Raw genomic sequence first — 6928 nt, 5'->3', positions numbered from 1 at the left:
CGAATAGTGTTGTTCAATCTAAATAAGATACTAATTGAAGAAACAATTCTTGAACATATATTTGATGCTATATTTGATGAAAAAGAAGTATATGTGTTACTTAAGGCTTCTTTTAAATGTCGTGGCTTACAACAATGCCCTTTAAACATTCCAAGTCTTTAGAACATAGGTATAAAAAAAGAGTCATAGATACCAAAATGACAAATGGATAATGATCCAAAATCCACATCTCATATAAAAGTAGTGTGCATAAAAGTAAAGATGAGAGCAAGGATCTAGAGGCTAAACTCTAGATCTCTTCTTGTGAGAAAATCTAGGGCAAACATAGAGAAGCAAAATGTATGAGCAATGAATGCTCCACGAAATGAAGGCTATAGGGGTGGAAATGTGCACAAAATGGCCTCAAACCTTTGTGTCTCAAGAACCAAGATAAAGGTAAGCTAAGAGTGGTGTCAAAGACATTGAGAATAGATCCAAGATGTTTCGTAATTGTTATTGATTCCCAAGATGCAACAAGAGTATTACATGGAGTAGAAGATAATGTGGACAACAATAATGGGGCAAAACATAGCGTTCTAATTGGCAAGGTGTTTTTGATGGACTTAGAGTAGAAAAATGCAAGTGATATAAACTATGATAGAACTTGAATGATAGTTGATGATGAGAAAGATGGTGACAATAGAATGCTATCCTCTTAGAAGTAGAAACATAGGTTGAAATTGCAAAATGGAAAAACAACAATGATGACAATATGGTCAACTAATGGCAAAAATAGGGTAAGTGATATCTTCCAAGGGCTAGTGAAGCAAGCAAAAGGCTAGGCAACAAAATGGAGAATCTTGAGAGATATAGGTGATGTAGCAAAAATGCATCCTCCAATAGTCGTATCTCCTGCAAAGCCAAATGACAATGACCTCTAGAATGGCTATTGGTGGTGACTAATTGGTACAATAGGTTGGTAGATCTTGGATGTGGCACGGGTAGTTGGAGTGGACGATGGAGATGGTTGGATGGTGTGTGCAATGTGACTCCAAAAAGCAAGAGTTTTGGAAAGACAGATGGATGCTCACATCATGTTCTTTTACAAGGGATTTTTGGGCATGTCTAAATGTCTAAAATATAGTTCTTTTGATGCAAAATTTATTTTTAGGGCTATTTCAAATTAAGAAAATTTAGGCATTAATGCACGATAATAATATTTAAATTCATGCCTTAATTTTGGTGGCTCAACATCACCTCTTAGGCCCAAAAAGATGCACCAAAGATTGAGACAAAGTATTTTCTCCCCCTTTGTTTAGCCAAAGATCCCAAGTAATATTTCTATTGTCTTTATTATTTATTTATTTTTTTAAAGGCTAAAAATGCATAATAGTATCCCCCACAAAGTAAAGTCATGTGTCAAGGTTGTTAATGAAGATGCATTTGACAAGAAAGGATGAGATGGAGGGCATTCTACCATGTGAGATTGCGGTACATGGGTATCTCAGTACACTCTTTATTGAAGTAAAAAGAAAGGATGCTTCACACAATGAAAGGGTTTTCATGTTGGAAGAATGCTTAGACCCATAAGTTTTCAAACCTTTAAGGAGTGCATGCGAGAAGCGAGCTTTTGGAGTGAGCTTTTGGGTGAGTTTTTTTTGGAACCCTCGAGTTTTATTCCACATAGTCCACTTGTTCCTCTTTCTCTTTTGGGCATATAGCAAGCACCAATGCTGCTCCTCCATTGCCACCACCACCTCCACTATCACTCCTACCACCACCACCACCACTATCACCACGACATCTTACTCTCCCCCTCCTCATTAGAACCATAACCAGTTCTTCTCTCTCCCTCTCCTCATATGTTGGGGACAAACCACCAACATCTCACTCCTCTCAATAACATTACCACCACTAGCACTGCCACTACACCACCACATCTTACTCTCCTCCTCCTCATGAGAACCACAATCGATTCTCCTCTCTCTCTCTCTCTCTCTCTCTCTCTCTCTCTCTCTCTCTCTGTGATATCTTAGAGATCCACAACATGCATCTTCCTCTTCTCCTCCCCCTCAATAACACACACACACACACTCTCTTTTTCACTCCCAACTCTATCATTTATCATATATATCTCTCTCTAACGATGGATTAGTAGTTCTCTCCCTAACTATTTTACATCACTAGATTAAGCTTATATGCTTATCTTTGATAATATTATCACAATGTTAATGGTTCAATTATGCATACATATGAGATATCACACTACATATACATTCACATCCCCCCTCTCTCCCTTCTTTGCACGTATTTTATAATTACATCTAGATGTGTTAGTATTTAATTATATACACACGAGCAAACTACAAACACATCCACTTATACTTGCACATTGCTCTCTCTTCCTCTTTTGATTAGGCTTACATAAAGATTAAAGTTATGCATTCACTCACTCACTCACTCACTCATTTTCACCCCCAACTCTATCATTTATCATATATATATATCTCTCTAACGATGGATTAGTAGTTCTCTCCCTAACTATTTTACATCACTAGATTAAGCTTATCTGCTTATCTTTGATTATATTACCACAATGTTAATGGTTCAATTATGCATACATATGAGATATCACACTACATATACATTCACATCCCCCCTCTCTTCCTTCTTTGCACGTATTTAATTATATACACACGAGCAAACTACAAACATGTCCACTTATACTTGCACATTGCTCTCTCTTCCTCTTTTGATTAGGCTTACATATAGATTAGAGTTATGCATTCATTCACATTGGACCCTTGCAAGCAATCGCTTCACAATCTCCATAAAATATAGCTCCATATTTCTTTATTACTTGTAGCTATTATTACTTTCAAACTCCAAACTTTAATAATCAAATATTTTAAACTCTAAACTTTAATAATAAAATATTTTAATATATTGATGTATTTCACATTGTACTGCATGAACTTACTACAAAAAACTATACTAACTCCACAAATGCATTTGCAAGTTAGTGAACTACTATGTGCAAAGCAAGTGAACATATTTATTGCAAACATTAAATATCAATCCAATTGTCCATTTCTAGAGGGTGAAATGGATGCTCTCTAACAAACTCCTTGACTCCCCCGTGAAAACCTGCTAGCTTAGTCGAACATGGAAGCATATATTCCAAGAAGATCGTATTGAAGGGATTTTCCTCAATCAAATAGAGAAGCATGTGTTTGAAGAGAATGGTATCCATGGGATTTTCTTGAAATGTAAATGGGTATTTAAATGAGTTAGTTGGATTACATTGCATTTTCTTTATGCTATCATCCACAAATAGTATCATTGTAGGGCTAAAGTGTGGCCAATCAATATCATCAAAACATTTTAGAAATTGTGGTTTCACCTTGACTCCTTGCCAAAGAATGAGTTACCAGAATAAATACACTAGTACAAGAAGAAGACATAAAAGTGTGACATTTTCTAAGGAATACATGTGGAATTACTTACCAAGAATCAGGATCCTTATGTCTCTTGCACTTTTTCTTCTTTGAATATTTTTTGTATAATGCATTCTTGTTGGAGGGGAATTCACCTTTAGATAGTTGAGGAAGATAGAACATATTCGGTATACCTCCTCATTCCAAAGGCAAAGTTTGCAGCATCCCCTTCTCCAATTTCCCACACATGAACCTACCATTCATAATTCTATTACATATAGAGAACACATTGACAAGATACCATTGTAAATATAGTTCTATAGAAGGATACCAAGTTATGCCTATCGAGTAGTCACCATGCTACTAACTTGCATGACTTTTGAAACTTAATATCATCATCTAGTTTGAAATGCTCTAGAAGAACAAATATTTGTTCACTTGAATGTTGTAGTAGTTTCCTCAGAGAGAGAGAGAGAGAGAGCTTTGAATCACAACTCCCCCCCTCATCTCTCTAAGGGGACGTGAAATTTTTTGTCTCCAAATAAGGGTTACCAGCAACCCCTTCTCAGCCAAAAAATTTGACAAGTTGCTTCCATATCTCTAAGGGGACTTATTAAAAAAAAAAAGGTTTAGGAAAGGATTGCTTATAGCTCCATGTTTAGTGACAAAAGTTTTTAAAGAGGACTTGTGAAAAAAAATTCCATTGAGAAGGGACTTCTAGTAATCCCCTGTTCGGTAAATTTTTTTTTCACAAGTTCCCTCAAAGAAATGATGGAAGAGACTTGTGAAAAAAATTTTCATCTCGAGAAGGGGTTATAAGCAACTCTCTTCTTGACTAGTTGCTAGCAACCCCCTTCTCAACCAAAAAAAAGTTAAAGCAAGTCACATAATCTCTCTCTCTCTCTCTATATATATATATATATATATATATATATATATATAATTTAGTAAAATTAATTAAAAATAATTAGTCATTAAATTATTAAGTAAACAATAAATTAAGAACTGCATGTGTGTATATGCCTCCCTCTTTATATGTGTAAATGTATGTATTTGTGCATGGCCCTTATCTTGATTTCTCACTATGTGAATTTCTCTCTCTCTCTCTCTCTCTCTCTAGAGTCATTAGGATCAATAGAGTCAATAGAGACAGAGAGAAGAGAGATATATATATCTAAATAATTTTTCGATGAGAGAGAAGATGAGAGAGAAGTTTTAAAATAATATTTGATTGGAGAAAAGTGATAAAAAATAATTACTAGTTAGGAAGATCAAATTATGTGTATATTAATTATATGTTTTAATATGAGACATAGTAGATTGAGTCGTTTTTAATGAACTATATTGAAATATTTAGACCTTATGAACAAAAAGAAGTTCTCACTTTTGGGGCTTTTTTTCTTTCTAACATAGAAAACTAATAATTAACATAAAATATAATGGCTGTTGTCTTTTGCATTGTGTATGTGGAAAAATAAAGACTTATCAAATATTTAAAAAAGTTTTGTACTATTGAAATTATAATCAAATGTGACTTTTTAGTCTAATTGTATTTGGGCCAAAAACTTTTAAATAGAGAAATTTATGATTGAGAGAGAGAGAGAGAGAGAGAGAGAGAGAGAGAGAGAGAGAGAGAGAGAGAGAGAGAGAGAGAGAGAGAGAGAGAGAGAGAGAGAGAGAGAGAGAGAGAGAGAGTATGTGTATGTAAAGTTCCAAGGCTATTAAGGGTCTAAGGTAGTATTATATGAGAGAGTGCTAGAAAATTTTGAAGCCAAAGAAGGGGGTGCCAGCTTTGGCTTCAAAATTTTCTAGCACTCTCTCCTATAATACTACAATACTACTCTTGGGCCTCCCCTACATTAATTTGAAAAAGGTACCTCTCTATCAAAAGTACTTTTTACATTTCTTTCTCTTCTCTCTTACCATTGATTTTTAAAATATATCTCTTTCTTGTCTCTCATCAATAAACTGTTTTTATCTCCTCTCTCTCTCTCTCTCATTCAAAAGTTATTTTTATCTCTCTCCTCCCTCTCTTCTCCATTGAATCCTTATACCCTTCCAATAGAAATTCCTTACATTCAAAGCATTTAGAATATATATTTTATTTTAAAGACTAGGAAAACCATTGATGAATTACTTAGTCAAGGTGGATTAGAGTTTATATAAGCAAAGGGTGATTAGAGTTTATATAAGCAATAATATTTAATGCTATGTTTTTAGTTTTATAATATACACTAGACAAACCTACCTTGATTTATCTCTCTATGTTTGTGTGCGTGTGCATGCATGCACGCATGTGTGTCTCATTAAGGATTTTTTTCTATATCTCTCTCTTATTCAAAAAATATTGTCACTAAAAAACTCTTTTTCTCTCCCTCTCTCTCTCATTAATATATATACATATGTATGTGTGCATGTATTTATGTGTGTATATTGGAAGTCTTAACATACCCACATACATGTATACACATATGATTAGTTCAAAGAAGGATAACTATATATACATATGTATATGTGACACACACACACACACACACACACACACACACACACACACATGTGATTAGTTCAAATAAGTATAACTATATTTTATAGCCTAAGAATATTAATATTACAACAACATGATGTCAAGTTAGTAAAGATACACACAATAAAAGATCTCTCTCTCTCTCTCTCTCTCTCTCTCTCTGTGTCTCTCTCTCATTAAGCATATTGATTAAGCATCGAATTTATACATATTTTCACCATTCAATATTCTATCTTACCACCACAACAATATAATCCACAAATGTGCAAGCTTTAATAATGATTTAAAAAAAAATCAATGTTTAATGAGATTGCTAGAGCCATGTATAAAGAAAAATATTTAGTGAGTATTTGGAATGGATACAAATGTAGATATGTTTATATACCAACCCATGTTGACCGTATAGGACTTACATCTCATATTTGGAAAGATAACTTTTCTAACGTCGCCCATAGTGTGACCAGCAAAGTAAAGACTTTGCTAATTCTTAGAGCAGATGCATCTTATTTTGTTGAGAAAATATAGACACACCTTGATTGGTTAGCTATGATCAAATTTATGATAAATCTTTTATTATCATCGTCTATAAGTTTGTGGAACAATAGTACACTTGCCAAAGGTCAATGTAATACAAATCTAAATCCGGATTGCTTGCAAAAATTATTTTATAGTGTAAATGTGTATGTGTGTGTGTGTGTGTGTGTGTGTGTGTGTGTGTGTGTGTGAATTTACATGTAAAGAGCGAGCTATTTATTGTGATATATATATGTCAAACCTAGAGTACTCACACAAATACTTTTGTGTTACGAGAGAGAGAGAGAGAGAGAGAGAGAGAGAGAGAGAGAGAGAGAGAGAGAGAGAGAGAGAGAGAGAGAGAGAGAGAGAGAGAGAGAGAGAGAGAGAGAGAGAGTATGTGTATGTAAAGTTCCAAGGCTATTAAGGGTCTAAGGTAGTATTATATGAGAGAGTGCTAGAAAATTTTGAA

This window comes from Lygodium microphyllum, chromosome 3 (assembly GCF_053477565.2).
Source record: "Lygodium microphyllum isolate KBCC chromosome 3, Lygodium_microphyllum_v1.1.10, whole genome shotgun sequence".
Classification (NCBI taxonomy): Eukaryota; Viridiplantae; Streptophyta; class Polypodiopsida; order Schizaeales; family Lygodiaceae; genus Lygodium; species Lygodium microphyllum.
Note: the sequence above shows the minus strand (reverse complement) of the source record.